The sequence below is a fragment of the Hypanus sabinus genome, unplaced genomic scaffold (genome assembly GCF_030144855.1).
Source record: "Hypanus sabinus isolate sHypSab1 unplaced genomic scaffold, sHypSab1.hap1 scaffold_213, whole genome shotgun sequence".
Lineage (NCBI taxonomy): Eukaryota > Metazoa > Chordata > Chondrichthyes > Myliobatiformes > Dasyatidae > Hypanus > Hypanus sabinus.
Genome location: NW_026780235.1, coordinates 416,861 through 437,500, shown reverse-complemented (window position 1 = coordinate 437,500; position 20,640 = coordinate 416,861). Strand labels below are relative to the sequence as shown.

General features: G+C 43.5%; 1 long non-coding RNA gene across 1 annotated transcript in view; it reads left to right on the top strand.

Annotated features, from left to right (window-relative positions):
* LOC132387715 (uncharacterized) overlaps positions 1-7,195 on the top strand; it is a 14,611-nt gene extending 7,416 nt beyond the window's left edge. The window contains exon 3 of the long non-coding RNA XR_009509999.1: positions 6,938-7,195. This is a non-coding gene — a long non-coding RNA (uncharacterized LOC132387715). The remainder of the gene's footprint in view (positions 1-6,937) is intronic.
* Positions 7,196-20,640: the final 13,445 nt, after the last annotated feature.

Here is a 20,640-nt window from a genome sequence, read left to right as displayed (position 1 = left end):
TGATTCACCATATTATGACTTCTGAAAGACTTATGGCTTCTGAGAGGGTTATTTATCTTAAACCATTCTGTTCATTAAAATTCCTCAGTGGACATCCGGAGTGGGCTGGTTTGATGGACACAACCATTAAAAATTGATTGACACCTGAGACCCCGTGAGTAGGGATAAAAGTTAGGTCTGGGGAGTCACCCCTCAGATACACCAGGAGACACACTATTGAGCACTAATTGAGTGTTGGGACCCACGGGAAGGTGTGGGACATCGGAGACCGAACAAAGAAATCGGTCAGTTTAAATCACACTGTTATAGCAGGGCCGGTGGGGGCTTGTGTGTGTGTCCACTCATGCCAGAGTGACGAGTCTACCACAGAAGAACGGTCTAGCTGAAGGACAGAGGGGTCATACCTGAATGGCCACAACGAAACGACGGATCAAGAACGTAAAGGAAGGTTTGCCTGCCTGCAGCTGTTACAGCTCTCTCTCTCTCTCTCTCTCTCTCTCTCTCTCTCTCTCTCTCTCTCTCTCTCTCTCTCTCTCTCTCTCTCTCTCTCTCACACAATTACAACACAACAACCAACATCTACTTCAGCACGTATGAACTGAACTGAACTTTATATTTTCCCATGATAATTCATTATCCCCTAGACAACGATAGAGCTTGTTTATTATCGATTATTATTATTCCCACACGTTTAGGTTTATTATTGCTAACGTGTATTATCTATATATTTGCATTATTGATATTGATTTGCTTATTTTACTAATAAACACTTGAAAATAGTAACCACCAGACACCAACGGATTCTTCTATCTCTGCTGGTTAGAACCCAGTTTCGGGGTACTTAACACTGTGCTCTATCATTCTTGGACTCTGCTCAGAACTGCTGTAGGCCACAAACGTGTGGAGACCTTGTGAACTTTTGCGACCATTAATCGCTTTGTGCCGTGTTCAGGTGTTCACATAAACAAAGGTGTGTACTTACTCCCAGTGACAAAGTTCATCCGAAATAAACCATGGCTGTTATTTCCGGCGGAGAAGGTCGAATATCTACACAAAAAGCGGTTAGATCTTGTCTTCGGTCTTTGTTTCACCGCAGTTGACCTTGTGGCAATCACTATTCTCTGCCGAGGAAATTGCAACGACGGTCTGGAGAGGCAACTGGGTGTGTTACGGTAAACTCCTATTACCTTTTTCGGTAACGTTTGAGGGATTTTATTAGGCAAACCGCCTGCTGAATCCGCTACTTCCTTTCTTCCTCATTTTGACCCTCAATGCTCTGACCGTCGGACAGATACTGGCGGCGAGCGGAGTTCGCAGGGGACTGAAGGGACGGGGAAATTGCGGTAAACAGCGAGATCCGGAGATGGAGAGTCGGAGAGTACCTTTCTCTGTTGGGCGACAACCACTCTGGTCTTCATCCTCATGCGGTACCTTTCCACCGACCTGGCAACGTCTATCCGGCTTTTTTCAGGCTCACAATTGAGGCTCTGTGACTCAGAATTTCTGCAGCTGCACAAATACATTTATTTACGAAGTGACCCAGACCAGATTCAGACAGCAGATGAAAGTTCCTCTGCAATCCCCCCGCTAATTTAGTTTTGAAGCTTCTTAGATGTTTGTACCGCTCAGAGGAAAGAGTCAAGTAATTCTCTAATTTTTGGAAATAAAGACACATCTGCGCTGCGAACATATTGAAAAGTTTAACTCCCTGAAAACGTTGCAGTTCTCAATCAATCCGTTTGCTCCCAGCAAGTCTGTCTTTCCTTTCCTTTAACTTAAAGACGACTTTACTCTGTTGTCGATTAAATTGTCTGCTTAATTCCCTTCTGTAAGATGTGTTTTACCTTCCACATTAAATCACCATAATATCCAGTACTGAAAACTCATCGATCCATTCTCGAAGATTGCATTTCATAAATCTTTGGAGTGAACTGTCCGTGTCTACTGATCCGGACATCAATTATCTTTCAGTGGTGTTTCATTGTTTACTGTTTCAGTTTGCCTTCTGTACCGGCTGCTGTTTGATGTATTGCCCTTATTTTGCCTGGCTATTAATTTCTAGCGTCAGCATATGTTGAAAATCACGGAACAAATGAGATATAACGTTGCCTTGGTCCAGTTTCACTCGAATTCTACAACACCTCGGTACAGTTTCCCTACTGGCCGAACAGTATTTTCCACAGTAAATACAAGTGGATCTTGCTGCAGCGGATTTACACACAGTTCTTTTAGAGTTAGGATGTCGAATAAGATGAACTCAAGCAAATTAAAATACCTTACGCTTTATACTTATTTTAAAATGCTTTACACTTATTTTAAAATGCTTATCTTCAAAATTCTTACTCAAGTGCAAGTTATTAATATCCCAGTCAGTCAATCTATATTCCAATATTAAGCAATCCAGGATTCCTTTCTTTCTTTTTTACCCCAGAGCTGTTTTGCTTTAATGACATTGAACTGTGACCTGGTTTGTCATGTCGTGTGTCGCAAGGAGTTGGATCGTAATGTATGACGATAATTTAATAGCTCTGGGTCTGTGCTTGCTGGAGTTTGGAAGAATTGGGGAAGAACACATTCCAACCTATCGGACAGTGGAAAGTCCAGATTAAGAATATGGGGAGACAATATTTCCTATTGTGACTGAGACTAGGACCAAGGTGCCGAACCTCAGTATTGAGAACATCCAATTAAAACACAGAGGACGAAGTTATTTCTTTAACCAGAGAGCGGTGAATCTGTGGAATGCATTGGTGTAGGCAGCTATGCAGGCTAATACATCTGAAAAGTTGAATCTATTGGAATCTACTGCGTCTCCCGCTGCGCATTTTAAAATTCTGCTCCCAAGATACGCGGGGACTCGTTCTATTATGGCGCTGCATCATGGGAAAATTAGGCTAAAGGCCATCTAGTGAAACATGCTCATTGGAAACTAAACAGTTTGGGCAAAAGATCCTCCAGTGGAAATATAGACCCCTACAATAATTTTATACAATTTTGTAATTTTATTTAATTTTGTAATTAGGGAGTGAGGAGCAATATATAGAAACACATTCCATCAGACTGTTTTCCGAGATCAAAACTGACAAGTAAAGCTGGACAATGTGTGAGAATCATAATTACCAATGGAATTCTGAGCTGACAGGCGGCATTGAAAACAGTTAAATTGAACTCAATCCAGGTGTTCCGGAGTTGTTCGCTGTCGAGCACTTACGTTTCCCGTTCCTTGCTCTCCAGTGACGTTGTTCAGCCTCTCAGTGAATTCTCTCCAGTTACGGGGGAGTTATCGCTAACACGCTCTGCAATGATCTCAAATCCCAATGGGAAACGAACTGAATAATCTGCTTGTATACAGCAGGCAGTGAAAGTCGTCACGTTGACTTTGGCCTGGAACAGGTTACACGGCTGTTCTTTCCTAGTGAACCAAATGAAATGAACAACTACTTGTCCTTATGTAACTAACTTTCTAAGAAAGTGGGCGGATTGTTTTGTTGTATTCATTTGTTTAATTGAATTCAAATTTTCCGAAAAATTGTTCGGTTATTAGAAACGGGGATTGTGCCGGAGGATTGGCGTATTGCTCATGTGCATCCATTGTTTAAAAAGGGTTCTAGAAGGAAGCCTAGCAATTATAGACCTGTCAGATTGACATCAGTGGTGGGTAAATTAATGGAAAGGATTCTTAGAGATAGTATTTATAATTATCTGGATAGACGGGATCTGATTAGAAGTAGCCAGCATGGATTTGTGCGTGGAAGGTCATGTTTGACAAACCTTATTGAATTTTTTGAAGAAGTTATGAGGAATGTTGACGAGGGTAAGGCAGTGGATGCAGTCTACATGGACTTCAGCAAAGCCTTTGACAAAGTTCCACATGGAAGGTTAGTTAAGAAGGATAATGAGGTGGATTTTCAAAGCTTGCAGGGAGATTTATGCCGGTTAGAAGAATGGGCTGAACGTTGGCAGATGGAGTTTAATGCTGAGAAGTGTGAGGTTCTACATTTTGGCAGGAATAATCCAAATAGAACATACAGAGTAAATAGTAGGGCATTGAGGAATGCAGAGGAACAGAGAGATCGAGGAATAACTGTGCATAGTTCCCTGAAAGTGGAGTCTCATGTAGATAGGGTGGTGAAGAGGGCTTTTGGAATGCTGGCCTTTATAAATCAAAGCATTGAGTACAGAAGTTGGGATGTAATGCTGAAGTTGTACAAGGCATTGGTAAGGCCAAATTTGGAATATTGTGTGCAGTTCTGGTCACCGAATTGTAGGAAAGATATCAATAAATTAGAGAGAGTGCAGAGACGATTTGCTAGGATGTTACCTGGGTTTCAGCAATTAAGTTACAGAGAATGGTTGAACAAGTTAGGTCTCTATTCATTGGAGCGTAGAAGGTTGAGGGGGGATTTGATCGAGGTATTTAAAATTTTGAGAGGGATAGATAGAGTTGACGTGAACAGGCGGTTTCCATTGAGAGTAGGGGAGATTCAAACTAGAGGACATGATTTGAGAGTTAGGGGGCAGAAGTTTAAGGGAAACACGAGGGGTATTTCTTTACTCAAAGAGTGATAGCTGTGTGGAATGAGCTTCCTGTAGAAGTAGTAGAGGCCAGTTCAGTTGTGTCATTTAAGGTAAAATTGGATGGGTGTATGGACAGGAAAGGAGTGGAGGGTTTTGGGCTGAGTGCGGGTAGGTGGGACGAGGTGAGATTAAGGGTTCGGCACGGGCTAGGAGGGCCAAGATGGCCTGTTTCCGTGCTGTGATTGTTATATGGTTATATATGGTTGTGAACTCATTCCCCAATATTCAACGATGCAAGCTGAATGTTGGAAAATGTCATAGGAATGTCAACAGTGGCATGTAAAAGTTTGGGCACCCCTAGTCAAAATTTCTGTTACTGAGAATAGCTAAGTAACCAGAAGATGACCTGATCTCCAAAAGTCTTAAAGTTAAAGATAAAATATTTTTTCAACATTTTAAGCGATAGTAGTGTATTATTTTTTGTTTTCTACATTTTTAGAGTGTAAATAAGGAAAGGAACACCATGCAGAGGTTTGGGCACTCCAAGAGATTTGAGCTCTCAGATAACTTTTACCAAAGGCTCAGACCTTAATTAGCTTGTTAGGCTAGGGCTTGTTCAAAGCAATCGTTAGGAACGGCCAGGTAATACAAATTTCAAATTTGAATGAATACCCTGACTTGTCAAACCTTGTCCCAACAATCATCAGCCATGGTCTCCTCTACGCAGCTGCCTAGCACTCTGAAAATTAAAGTAAACAATGCCCCCAAAGCAGGAGAAGGCTATAAGAAGACAGCAAAGCGTTTTCAGGTAGCCGTTTCTTGAGTTCGTAATGTAATTAAGAAATGGTAGTTAACAACAATGGCGAAGGTCAAGTTGAGGTCTAGAAGACCAAGAAAACTTTCCGACAGAACGGCTCGTAGGATTTCTAAAAATGCAAATCAATCCTTTCAGGAAGATTTAGCAGACTGTGGAGCGTTGGCGCACTGTTCTACTGTGCGGCAGCAACACCTGCACAGGTATGACCTTCATGAAAGAGTCATCAGAAGAAAACTTTTAGTGCGTCCACAAAATTCAGAGTCGGAAGTTTGTGAAGCAGCATCTAAACAAGTCTGATGCATTTTGGCAAGTCCTGTGGACTGCAGAAGTTAAAATATAAGTTTTTGGCCGCAATGAGAAAAGGTATATTTGGAGAAAAACGAGTACAGAATTTCATGAAAAGAACACCTCTCCAACTGTTAAGCACCGGGGTGGATCGATCATGCTTTGGGCTTGTGTTGCAGCCAGTGGCACGGTGAACGCTTTCCTGGTAGAAGGAAGAATGAATTCAATTTAATCCCAGCAAATTCTGGAAATAAATATCACACTGCCAGTAAAAAAAGAAAAAAAAGCTGAAGTTGAGACGAAGATGGCTTCTACAACAGGATAATGATCCGAAGCACACGTCAAAATCCACCATGGAATACCTCACGGGGTACAAGCTGAAGGTTTGGCCATGGCCCTCACAGTCTCCCGACCTATCGTCGAAAATTTGTGCATATACCTTAAAAAAACAGTGCATGCAAGACGACCCGAGAATCTTACAGAACTAGAAGCCTTTTGAAAGTAAAAACAGGCGAAATCCCCCAAACAAGAATTAAAAGACATTTAGCTGGCGACAGAAAGAGTTTGCAAGTTGTGATACTTGCCAAAGGGCTTGGTACTAAGTACTGACCATGCAGGATGCACAAATTTTGCTTTGGGCCTTTTCCGTTTTTTTGTTATTTTGAAACCCGTCAAAGTTGGAAACAAAAATAAATAATAATCTTGCTTAAAAAATTAAAGAAATATCACATCTTTAACTATACACCTTTTGAAAATCAGATCATCTTTTACTCGCTTAGCTATTCACATCAACAGAAATTTAAACCAGAGATGCCCAAACTTCTGCATACCAATGTAGTTTTCTTGAGGGGCACACCTGAGAACATCTATTAAAACGTAACTCTAAACAGGATTAATGAACAACAAACTGTGCAAATAAATATATAAACAGATAGCAGTGTATGAGGATCTCAGTAAATGTATGGAAAGTTAAATGCGCCTACTATAGCAACTTTATGTTTCTTGCTACAGTCTATCTGCGAGTGTGTTCCTCTGAATCCCGAGGACTGATACGTGATTTGTAATAGGGCCCCATTATAGTGGCCATCTCCACTTTCATCCCCAGTTCCACCGTTAGCGCCTCACTAGACGAATTTTCCAATCTGTGCTGACTGAGCAGTGAGATGACATTTTCCGTGACTAACAACACCGCCCCTCCCACGTTTCTCCCTCCCGCTCTGTCACGTCCAAAGAAAGGGAATATTAAGTTGCCAGAACTTTCTGCCCCTCCTGCAAGCAGGTCTCACTAATCACTGCGTTATTATATTTTAATTCCAGGTGCCTTTAACTCATCTGCCTTTCCTACGACATTTCCGGCATTGGAACATGCGCTGCTATGCACATTTGCCTCACAGACCAAGCCTATGTCTCCGCAGTCACAGATGAAACGGATAAGACAGGCCAAAGGGGCTCTGGTAAAGCTCTTTACGCCCATTCCCTGCACAGTTGATGGAGCGCTGATGAGTTCCAACCATACGGCCAACCCCAAATGGACGATGGAGATCAGAGATATCGATGGCCTACAAGCCACTTTCGAGCCTGTGAACAATTAAGGGAGAAAGAACATTAGTCGCACATGTTCAAATATTTGATTTATGCTTGAGTTCTCAGCATCATCTGCCTCCACAGTCCATTTTTAAATATTTTCTGACAGTCGGATTACCATCCCTTGCACTCTCGTTTAACTCTGTCACTCTGTCCTCTGCAAAGCAGCTCTCCCCAGCAGGATATTTGTCCCCCTCCAGTTCAGTATCAATCCCTCTCCTAGGTACAGGGCTCACCTTCCCTCGAAGAGACCAAGCCGCTTTCACCAGTTTCTTATTCCCGTGTTAAACTGTATATTCTTCGTATTGCATGTCCCTACTGTCATGTGGTAGCAATCCTGAGATCACAACCCTGGACGGCCTGTTCTTCAAAGGTAGTCCCTAACTCTCTGAACCAATGTTGCAGAACTTCGTCACACTTCATATCTACGTCACTCGTAGCCAAATGTACCACAGCCCGTGACTGTTCACCCTTCAGCTTAAAATTCAGAGGACTCGATCCGGAATACCCCGCAATCTGTCATCTTGGAGTTGAGAAGACATCCGGGATTCTCTCTCTCATTCACAGATCTTCCTTTCAGGGATCATTTACAAAACAGATATCATATCAATGAAGAGGAGGATTAGTAGGCTGGGCATCTAGAAGATACGACAGCGTGGGCATTGCTTAACATTATCGTTTATTCGGGAAATGCATTTAATTGCTGAATGCTGTTTTCGATATTAAAGTTAAACATTGTTCATTTCAATATTCTGTTTGCAACCGCTACAGTTCCGGTAATCCATTACATTCCATATTTAAGTTTAAAATGAACAAGTATTGAGATGGAGATGGTAAAAATCATTATATGCGGGAAATTTAATAAGTGAGTAGTTGGGAATTCGTCTGGAGCCAGCGAGATGAAAGGCGTCCTTTCCCTCCACTGGCCTGCTGGCCGCTACTGCGATACATGTCGTACCTGCTTGGCAGCCTGATCAAGGTCACGTGAAGCCACGGCAGCGGCTGTTGGACGATTGCATGAGCAGCTGTGTCTCACAAGTCCTAGTTATGTGACTGATGATACTAGGCAAGCAATCTCTGAAGGTTATTTATCATGGCCGCGTTACCCAAATTTCAAAGACACTGCCCACAATAAAGCAATCATCATCATCACGGATTTCATCACAATGATTGGCGTCAGAGCCAGCAGATGTCACTGACCAAAACCATAAGAAATCAGAGCAGAATTAGACCATTCGGCCCAAGGACTCAGCTCCGCCATTCCACCATTCCATCATTTATTGTTCCCTTCACGTCCATTCTCCTGCCTTTACTCCATAACCTTTAACTCGTTAATAATCAGGAAAAAATGTTATTTTTTTGTTTCATATACCGAATGGCATGGCATCAACAGCTTTCTGAGGGATTGAAGTCCAAAGATTTACCACCCCCGGTTGCAGAATTATCTCCTCGTCTTTCTTTTATAGAAACGTCCTTGTATTCTGAGGCCGTGCAGTCTGTTCCCAAACCCCACAATGTGTGAATTATTCCCCACGCATCCACTCTTTCCTGGTCTTCCAATAGTCTATAATCTCAATTAAATCCATTTGCAATCTCCTGAACTCCCGCGAGTGCGGGCCCAGAGTCATCAAACGCTCCTTATACGTTAACCCTTTCAATTCGGCATCACTCTTGCGTCAGTCATCTCGGCCATCGCCAATGCGATCGCATCCATTCTCAGATGAATTGCCGACACCAGTCACAGTATTCCGAGTGTTGTCTGACTAAATACTTATGAAGCCTCAGTATTGCATCCTTCCTTTAATATTTTAGTTCACACAGAATGTGTGCACATGTTTCATAGCGCCTGTCTTTATGCCAGTGGGCAGCAGCTTGTGAAATGTTGAACGTGTCTATCTGTGGTCTGGCGCGCACACAGACTGAGCAGTCAGTCTGGGATTCTGACGTAACCAGCAGCCTTACGGGGATTGGCTGTCCGCAGAGTCCTCATATTTGCCGTTGCTGCAGACATTGCCTGGTCACCTGGAGGTGTTCTGTTGACGGGGTCATAGGTCAACCGCTGGTGTCACGTGTGCCCACAGAACCGATAAATGGATAAAAAATCACAAACAATCTGTCGATGGCGGAACATGTTTTGTTTGAGTTTGACGTCCTCTGCTGACACCCTGCTGGATTCACATTATTGCCGATTCCTTTTGCACTCCTATAGCTGCCCGCCCGTTCCCTGTAAGCTTACACACTGTGAATTCACTGCGATTGAGGAGTGCTGGCAGAATGATCCGCGCAGCCTTACACACAATTACCCTGATCAAACGATCCTGCTCAACCAACAGCGCGAACTGAAGATCATCGACCGGACTTCAGGTGTGCAAAGGATTCAGCTGTCCAACACGTACAAGGAGACTTGTTATGGCTCCTGAGTGTCGGTAACGGAGGTGGCCCGTGCCTAAAGTTGCAGACTCTGCTGGCACAGTTACATTATTGATCATAGAATGCAAGAGGATAGGAAACTGAAACACCCGGCCACTCAGCCGCCTGATTTTGCTAAAGAATCCTTCCTAAATCAGGTCTCTGATTCAATGGTAGACTGGGTTTAATCTGACTGTAGGAACAATGAAAGTCTGTTTGCTCATTTTGCATGCGCTGGAGTTGTACAGCATGAAATCAGACCATGCCGTCCATGATGATCGCGGTGCCTTCAAAGCTCGATCTATTTGTCAGCGTTCGGTGCCTAACCTTCCCAAATAATGCATCCCTTGAAATGCTTTTAAATGATGTTATTGTACCTGTTATTGTAAGTGATGGCATTGTAAACGTTATTAACATTTAAGAAAAACCTGGACGTGGATGAGAGGTGTATGGAGGGATATGGGCCACGGGCATGTCTCTGGGACTGGTCAGAAAAATGGTTCGGGACAGCCAGGAAGGGCCAAAAGGCCTGTTTCCGTGCTGTAATGTTCTATGGGTCTGTGGTACTTGGCTACACCCTTTCTGACTGCTCTTTGCCGACAAATGCCATTTTTAATCGAATTTTACACATCTACGGGAATAAAAGAAGACTGAGTGTATTCACCCTGGCAAGACCAGAGACACATCCATAAGCTGACACGTCATTTTGCTCAGCTCCAACGAACAATGTTCTTGCTGTCCAGCTTCTCTCAGATCGGATTTCCCTGTGTGCTATTAAAGTATCGATGAATGCCTCCTGTGCTATTCTAGAGTAATACAATTTGCTCTATAACTGGCCGTCTAAAACTGATCAGCTTATTTCAAGTGCAGCCTGACATCCTTCTCACATTTGGTTACCCCTTCCTCTCCACCTACGACCCTCACATCGCCTGGTCATCGGCCTCACTGCCGACACACAAACAAATAACTGAGTGTGTTCCGGAATTCTGCAAGGACCGAACTGTAACGGTTTAACTACATCCCACTTTGATCAGTGATTTGCACTGATGCTACCTTTTCATCATCGCACAGCCCAACTGAAACAACTAAAAACATGTGCATTCATTCACAGCATTCAGCACATTTTCTTCAATAGTTAAGTATCTTAAAAGTATGGTTACATGTACACAGGGTATTTTAACATAAATAATCTCCATTTCATACCTGGCATTAGACTTCAGAGTATCATATAGTTGTAAAGCTGTAAGTGCTGTAGGCTCGGCATTCATATGTTTCCATTATAGACAATAGACAATGGGTGCAGATGTAGAGCATTCGGCCCTTCGAGCCTGCACCGCCATTCTGAGATCATGGCTGATCATCTACTATCAATATCCGGTTCCTGCCTTGTCCCCATATCCCTTGATTCCCCTATCCATAAGATACCTATCTAGCTCCTTCTTGAAAGCATCCAGAGAATAGACCTCCACTACCTTCCGAGGCAGTGCATTCCAGACCCTCACAACTCTCTGGGAGAAGAAGTTTTTCCTTAACTCTGTCCTAAATGACCTACCCCTTATTCTCAAACCATGCCCTCTGGTATTGGACACTCCCAGCATCTGGAACATATTTCCTGCCTCTATCTTGTCCAATCCCTTAATAAACTTAATTATCTGAAACTACTTTTGTCATTGAGGTTCTTTATCCGCGAAGACGCCGTACAACGTCCGGATGTATTTTCATGAGAGTGCCGAAATAAAATAGGGGTAACAGGATTTGCAACAAATATCTCGAATGTCATTTAGAGATACGAAAATAAAACTATGCCCTTGTCTCCAAATATAAACACGTGAAGATAATGAGTGAGTTTTCCTCCTGAGATCAACAGCAAAAGCCGAGGTTCCATGACGTTCTGTCCCACTAATGTTTTCGGTAACTCGTAGGTATGTGGACCTCTGAACTGAATTAGCGATAAAATCACGGCCACAAGGATACGATGAACGGAAGTTGTGTCCAGTACACCCCATCATTGTACCTATGTATAATGACAATAAAGATCATTCAATTCAATTCAATTCATTCAATCCATCTCCTGCTGTGCCTGGTGCTATAAGTATCTTTAAATGTTTGCACTTTTGAGGAATTGATTCTGCCGTTTATAATATGTGTATTATCGACATTTTTACTTGCTAAAGGGGAGTGGATATTATCGAATAAAGACATGAGAAATACGTTCTGCCATTCCGCTGACAATGTGGGCACTGATCACTGGGCATCTTCACTAACGGTGTCACTCTGCTGAAGAATATTTTTATGAAGAGGGAGCTTTTATGGTTTTCTGGTCTTATGGTTTTGCATCTGGCTTGCGCTGCGTCCCTCATGAGGCTGAAAAAAAATCAATGACTTTATCAGTGTAGTGAGTTCTGAATAAGCAGTGATATTCCCCGTGTTAGAGATCGTAGGACGGAATGAGCTGTGAGAGTAACTTTGCAGTATTGAGGAACTCTGACAAGTAGAGACATTGCCTTGGCCAGGGGTGTCAAACTCATTTTAGTTCCCGGGCCGGATTGGGCAAAATGCAGCTTCATGCGGCCGGATCAGTCGGGCGCGTGTGATAGGACACTGTACACCAGGGGTGTCAAACTCATTTTAGGTCCCGGGCCGGATGGGGCAAAATGCAGCTTCATGAGGCCGGATCAGTCGGGTGTGGGCGAACGCAGCTTTCATTGCCACCGTTTTTTCAGCCTGTTCTCATGTGTCTCAGTCTCTGCTATAACTACAAAGAGTTTCACTTCACAAATTCCGTTTCTTATGAAGAAGACTGCTGAGCAAGCATTATTTTTATGATTGGTATTAACTGACAATCATAGGCTTCATATCGCCGGGCCATTAATTAAAATAACAGATCTATCTAAAATGAACTCGCGGGCCGGATATAATTGTACGCCGGGCCGGATGTGGCCGGAGTTTGACACCTATGGCCTAGGTGGTCCGTAAGATCTCCGAGTAAGCACTGGTAGTGACAGTTTGGTGCCTCGAGGAGTAATGGATGCCCGGGAATGAGGAAAATACCAGTGGGCTCCTCACAGACCAGAAAAGCCTCATCAATATAATCCTTCTCCATCTACCTCTCTACATATCTATCTACTTGTATGTGCACATTGCGATAAACTGAACACCTCTTTCTGTGAAATAGCCGCGGTGCCATCTTCTTTTGAATGTTGACAGAGTTCTCACCAGTAAGCAGGTTTATAAAAATGATTGTAAAAATCGTGAAGATTAAAATTCCGCAACAATATGTCTGTGTTATATCCTAATATAATTGGTTTGTTGCTTTATTATTGATGCATTTTCAATTGTTGCTTGCTGATGTAGATTATTGACCGTCGATGCGACGGTGACGTAAACCTGGGAGGGATAAAGTTCACAGTGAAACGGCCGTTGCTGCGGGACAGCTGCTGCGCTCCATCGGCCTTAACAGATTCCGTCCAATGGCGGGAAAATGTCGCTAACATTACAGACGTCAGCCGCTGCAGCGTAGAGCCGTGACGCACCATATGCTTTGTTTTGCCCTTCGCTCTCCACGAAACTTTGCAACAGCGCCTTCTTAGGCTTTGGTTCTCGTAGTTGACATCATCTGCCCAGTCCGGGAGCTGTTTTCCCATGCTCGGGTAGGCAAATCCCTAACTTATCGGGATTATAGTTTCCCGGTTACCCTCACCTTATTTAGCCCGCCTGTCGAGGTGATGTGCCAGGGTCAGGGTTACTTGGAAACACAAGTTATAGGTGGTGGCGAGTGGTGACCAAAGGTGGACGAGATGCCCCTGGTGGAGCACGACAAGCTCGCCACCAGAAGTGCCAACCAAATTATTATTTTATAAATGAAGAGTCTTGGAGGCTTTGTTTTGGCACGAAAGTTAAGCTGCCAAATTTGGGAAATTTTCATATATAGTCATTTTTATGACATGAACAATCAGCACGAAATACGTCATAACTATCAGTTCTTACCTTTGGCGGAGCACAGCGGTTCTCTAAAGAAAGTAAGGCAGTTAAATTGAAGTAAATTTATACAGTACGTTTTCCTGAAAGTGAAAGAGGTACGTTTCCGTGGACCGCTCGTATTTCAATGCTGGTTGTTAGCTGATGATATTCGACATAATAAATAATTATGATATTTAGTTGACAAGTACGAGATCAATATATTGACGCGGACAACGGCAACAATTGCACTCAACGCCGATACAGCACCTGAGCGTTTTGTAGAGTATGCTGAACAGCACATTCTTGCAGTAAATTGACAGATCTGCCCGAAGCCCGTGGAAATCTTTCAATGAAGCTCCAGGCGGTATATCCTCAAACGCTTGAAGTTTGGCTCAGTTTCCTGTACTTGCATTTACCTCCGATAGCAATCATGATTATTTTGCAGGTTTCGGTGTTTGATGCTACACAGGATTTTCCAGAACTTCAGTTGACTGAACGAGATGATCACCCTGAAACCAATAAGTATTTCTCGATATCTATACCTCACCCTCTGGAGAAATTCCAACCACAACTTCATCCCTCGTCAGAGCTGAGAACAGAATCTTCATGTCGTTACCGAACACAACACGAGCATCTCGTCCTCCGGAAATTCATCCGTCTCGAACGGGAGCTCAGGAAGTTTCTCATTCCCTACCCCACCCCCCAGTCTCTTCCGGCAGCTATCACGTTCCACATCACTGCCGTGTCCACTATCCCTCACTACTAACATCCTTTCTGGCACTGATCCCTGCAGGCGTTACATGTGGCTTACCTGCATCTATACCTTCTCCCTCAACAATCACCTTTCACGGCAATCTGTCCTTGCAGATCCGGCAGTTAACTAGGAATCTCTTGGAGTGGTGGCCCTCAGACTGGTGACGCCCAATGTACATCCGGTTCAGCATTGCGAAACACCATCATTTCGCAGACACCCTCTAAAGTCCATGCCTTTTGAATCAGCGAATGTATGTACAAACAATTTCCAATATTCCTAGACAAATGGATTTGTGGCCAGTCGATAAGAATGAAGCCCAGTGAATCTCGGGTTAATTGAGAAATTTAATTTCGAACTGCGTTGCGACAGGGCGCAGAAATTCGCGGTGGAGACTTGCTCTGTGACTCGCCTGGTAAAATATCCTGCTTTCTGCCCGCACATGGCATGCCACAAGAATACGATGGAATGTGCACCGCTGACCTTAAAACAAATCCTCAGCAAGTCAGTAGGAGTTTTGATGCTATCCGGAACAGGAAACCTGCTTCATGCTGTTTTATTCGGCGAGCGCAGAGACCGTCCAGGCAGTAGCTCCGGCGTCTGGGGCAACGGCCACAGTGGCAGGGAAACCCCGCAACCTCACAGTTTCCGTGCGAGTTAGAACTTGTTTTGCCGAGATATATATCTCCGACCGTCCCTGTCTTTCTCTACCTCATTCTATCCGCTACTTGAAAGACTGCAATCATCGCCACCGGAGGAGTAATTGCATACAGATAATAATTGATTCCTTGGTAACAACGCAAATATCGCAGAAATGAACTAAGCCACATTACTGATCTGGATGATGGGGTGGTGAACTGAATCAGTAAGTATGCAGATGATAGTAAGATAGGTGGCGCTGTGGATAATGAAGTAGATTTTCAAAGCTTGCGGAGAGATTTAGACCTGTCAGAAGAGCGGGCTGAAAGATGGCAGATGGACTTTAATGCTGATAAGTGTGAGATACTACATTCTGGTAGGAATAATCTAAATAGGACATACATGGTAAAAGGTAGGACACTGAGGAATTCAGTAGAACAAAGTGATCTGGGAATAACAGTGCATAGTTCCCTGAAGGTGGAATCTCATGTGGATAGGGTGGTGAAGAAAGTTTGTGGTATGCTGGCCTTTATAAATCAGTACATTGTGTATAGGAGTTGGAATGTAATGTTAAAATTGTACAAGGCATTGGTGAGGCCAAATTTGTAGTGTTGTGTGCAGTTCTGGTTACCGAATTTTAGGAAAGATGTCAACAAAATAGAGAGAGTATAGAGGAGATTTACTAGAATGTTACCTGGGTTTCAGCACCTAAGTTAGAGAGAAAGCTTGAACAAGTTAGGTCTTTATTCTTTGGAGCGCAGAAGGTTTAGGGGGGGACTTGATAGAAGTATTTATCAGGGGGATAGATAGAGTTGACGTGGATAGGCAGGTTCGAGTTTGTCATTTTAAACAATGGATAGGTATATGGACAGGATAGGAATGGAGGGTTATAGGCTGTGTGCAGTTCGGTGGGACAAGGTGAGAGTAAGCGTTCGGCATGGACTAGAAGGGCCGAGGTGACCTGTTCCCGTGCTGGTTATATGGGTATATGAATACTGATGTATTAATCAACTAATCGGATGTATTGAATAATGGAGCTGTTGGCAATAAAAATGACGGTGTAGGAATTGAAATGATCTGTTGTCGCAACAAAGGACAGACGTTTACGAATTGGGAATAGAATAAAACTATTCTCAAGACGGATGCAGTGAGCCTTGCAAATAGGATTTAAAGTGTAAGAAGGTAAAGCGTGTTATCACGCTGAGATATTCCCAGACAAGCCGAGGGCCACGCACAGAAACAAGCTCCACAATGGATATCGAATAGTAAGCCGAAGGCCGCACGTCCATCCCAGTTCCACGACGGGACTGGCGTCAGACTTTCTCGAGACAAACAAGGGCTGCACATCGGTACGAATTCTACGACAGGCAAAGAGGGGGTACTGCAAGAGCAGGAGGAAGTGCGATTGAAATTTGAGTTTGAACGCATACGCAGTTTTGCACAAACTTAGAGTAGTGAGGAAGTGGAAATTGAGAAGAGTGGAGATATTCATGGAGTCATTGATTATCACTAGAGAGAAATAGGGCCTTCTGCCCAACTAGATCCCCACCCTGTCCTGTTTCCGCACTCTCCGTCCTGCTCTCATACATGTGCCTGACAAATTTCACAGAAATGATACAGTTACCAGTTTCGCTGGCAATTTCTTCCACATTTGTTCGACCCACTGAGTTGAATAAGCGTCAGCACATACCCCTTTTGTGTAATTCACCTTTCACCTCAAGCCTTTGAACTCTGAGGGGTGTCTCCCAGACCTCACTTTTATCCCTATTCACGGGGTCTCAGGTGTCAATCAGTTTTGAATGGCTTAGCCCATCAAACCAGCCCACTCCGGCTGTCCACTGAAGAATTTTAATGAACAGAATAGTACCAAGTAAACAGCACTCTCCGGAGCCGTGAGTCTTACAGGAGTCATAATATGGTCTCTCTCCCCCGGTGTTATCTCACCCTTGTCTGAAGCAAATGTTCCAGTCCCAGTATGTTTTGTTCCATCTCTTTCTCTCTCATTAACAGCCTGGCAACAGTAACGGTTTGTAAGTCTCCCAGGGGAGGGGGACATGGGCAACCTTGCACCATTCTACCTATCAGAGCTGTTCATCCTTCGTAACACCCCCATCCTTCTGGGAATTTTCAACAAAGGGGAAAATTAGCGAGTACAGCGTTTTACAGGATTACAGAGTTTAGCAAAAAAATACAGAATGTTTAACTACAAAACAATACAGATATACCTTCAGCTTAGCATCTAGATAAACTGTCAGCGATTACATTGTCACTTCCTTTAATATCTTGTATCATAATAAATTCCTGTAGCATCAGACTCCAATTTATTAACCGCCTATTTTTTTCTTTGTTAGCCAACAAATACCAAGGGTTGTGATCTTAGCTTAAGTGTGGTGTATTACAAAATGTGAACTAATACATGTGTGATTATACTGTAGTACATTACAAAAGTTTATGCAAATACTAACCTCTATTTTACTTCTAAACTTAACATTCAATCTTCCATGTTGTTGTCTTTATTATTTACATGCTTTGTCGAATTCACTCAAAGCCAGATCCTGTTATTTAAAGTGGCATTCTGTCAACCTTTGCCTCTTTTCCACTTTTCACGTGGTTAGCTTGCTCACCAGTGTGGAAAAGGCTTTCACATACTCCTTTCGTAGGAGTTATTTTATCACCAATGTTTTCCAAACTCAGTCTATTTTCTGAACTTCCACACAATTCTTTATTTTTAAGCAAGTCATTAATTTTATCTTCAGGACCCTGCATTCTATTAGTTTTCAGTTTAACATCTGCAAGTAATCCCTCTGTGTCAAAATAACACTTTTGATTCTGTCCCTCCAAATCACGTCCTTGAATAACATCAGCGAGTTGTTTACCTTTAAATTCCAAAACAAACTGGAATTGATTCACATGCACCTTGTTAACAAGCCATTGTTCATTCCGCCTGGTTACTGCTTCTAAAACCAATCCAGACTTTAAATTTTCTTTATTCAATTTAGGAATAACACTTTTCCCTTCTCCTTCAATAATATTCACATTACCACATTTCATCTCCTCACTAACTTGTAATATACCTTTTAACACAAACAACTGAGAATTCTCACTTTCCACTGGTACCAAGGTTAATGCTTTCTTCACTGAACCAAGTCCATCTGCCCCAAAAGGACTGCATTCCTTTTGAACTAAATCAGATACCTCAGACTCTTCCTGAGTTTCAATACTAGGTTCAGTACCCTGTGCATCCACATCCTGAACACATTCAAACGGGACATCTACTTCTTCCAGGCTTTCCATACCAGTCCCTTTTTCAATTTCTAAGTACCCCTGATCCTCCCAGTTACTCTCTGGGCAACTCCCATCCGGAGTAATCGCAACTCTGCGGGTTAAAACAACTTCATCTGCTAACCCAGCAGACTCCTTCAAGGTAGCGGCATCCTTTTCATGTGGGAGACTCAGAAACGAAGTAAACAATACGGCACCAAACCAACCGAAGTCAAAATCTCAAGCAGTCGGACTGGAGACGGGACTCTTACGATTGAACACTGAGTGCTCTGCTACAGTGCTTTAACTACAGACTGTCCATAAGGAATTGTGACATTGCACAATTATATCTCTGAATCTTTAGAAGAAAAGTGACAGTTAACTATACTCTGGGAAATGGACGTGCGGAAACATGACACCTTCTTTGTGTTTGCGTGAACGTGTTGGGCCACAATAGACCCTCTGAGTTGCTGACACACAGTAACCTAGGAACTTCAATTAAACCCATACGACGCAGGAGGAGAATTAGGACATCGAGTCTACTGGTCGTTTCATAGCTGATCCATAGTCCGCTTGGTTGCAAACTCACGCCTTTATTCCTTCAATAATGAAGAATTTTTCAATCTATCTCTTAAATATACAGAATGGCTGGTAGTCCACGCCTGCCTGCGGCGTTGGATTCGGCGGATTCAGCACGCTCTGGCGAAGGAAGTTCCTCATTATCCCCTTTTTAAAAGATATCTCTATATTCTCAAGCTGTTTCGTCTGATCCTAGATCCATTCTCTTCATACCAACTCTGTCATGATCTTTCACAATCTGAAATCTTTCAATATGCACCCTTCATTATTCATTATTCTGAGTTCCCGCGAGCAGAGGCCCACAACATCAAACGTTCTTCATACGACAGGCAATTTATTTCGGGAACCTCCTTTGAAACCTTTCCAATATAACCACATGCTTTGTTCGATAAGGGATATCAACGTGCTCACAATCCTCCAAATGTGGCCTCACAGTTCCTTATTTAGCCTTAGAATTATTGACATTTTTGTTTGGAAGCTGAGGTGTGATGAGGTGGTTATACTGGGAGGAGGTTAGACACAATGTGCAGTTCACAGGAGACTGGGGGACAGTCAGAAGGACTAAGTTTAACAGACAGGCCCAGGTTAGAGTGCCCCCTGTAGCCCACCCCTTCAATAGCAGGTCTACCGCTTTGTATACTTTTGGGTGGGGGACGGGTCAAATGACCAAGTAGAAGGAAGTATCTCAGGTCAGGACTCTGGCACTGATTTTGTCTCTGTAGTTCAGAAGGGAAGGGGGAGGGCGAGATGAGGCGAGATGTGGGATAGGGGATTATTTGTTCGGGAATTAGAAATGTGGTTCTGTGTGCGACAGAGTGATTCGTGGATGGTATTTCGCCTCCCGAGTGTCAGGGACACTACCACTCTGAGCGAGCCCTCAGCATACTTAAGTGGCAGGGTGAGCAGTCGAAGTTCGATACGCGCTGGTGTGGCTAGAAATAGGAAGATAACACTGCTTAACACGTGGCTCAGGTGTCCTGGGATGAGTGAGGGCTTCTGATAGCTGGATCATTGGTTCTCTTCTATGGAAGGTACAATAGACCTTATACGCATAAGGCTTAAAATAGGCCACAACGCAGCTGGAGTCCCGGGGTCCACGGAATGCAACCGGAATCTGGATTCGACACCGACAGAGTTTGTCTTCTGCAGAGCGAACACTAGGGGGCGGAACATACACTTGCCAGGAGGCCATGTTACACAGCCCCTTCCTTTCCACTGCCGAGAGCAAATCTCACCGTTTACACCTGGACTGGACTGGAACTGATATTCCAGCGGGAAATTCTGTCATTAAAGATGAGGAGTGGGAATAGAACCAGCGATGCAAGGGTATGAAAAACAGAATGTCAAAACAGATGTTGTAGTGGTTGTTGGAGCAGATGTTGTTGAGACCACAGACAAAAGGTTGAGCCTGCTGGGACTCATGTTCTGAGCTGCCTCCGTTTCAATGCGAGAAGTATTGTACGAAAGACCGACGGGCTCAGGGAAGGGATCATCCGCTGTCATTATGATATTGTAGACGTTAGTGAGACGCCGTTGCAGGGCGGGCAGGAGGGTCAGCTCAACATTTCCACTTCAGGTTGTTGCGATCTTCAAGACTGTCTGATAGGGCAATGGAATGATATTCCAGAGGATCGCTTTTATAAAGAGCTGGATAAATAGTCGTGATGAAGCGGGAAGTATTCAAAAGTGAGGGGTGGCTTTACTAGTCACGTGAGATTCATTGACCAGCACGGAGAGAGGAGTTCACGTGCCACTTTAACAGGGACGTTAATATGCAGGGAGTTGTTTGTTCTGCAGTCAGAAGTGATTCAACTCAAGTGGTATATCACAACATTGT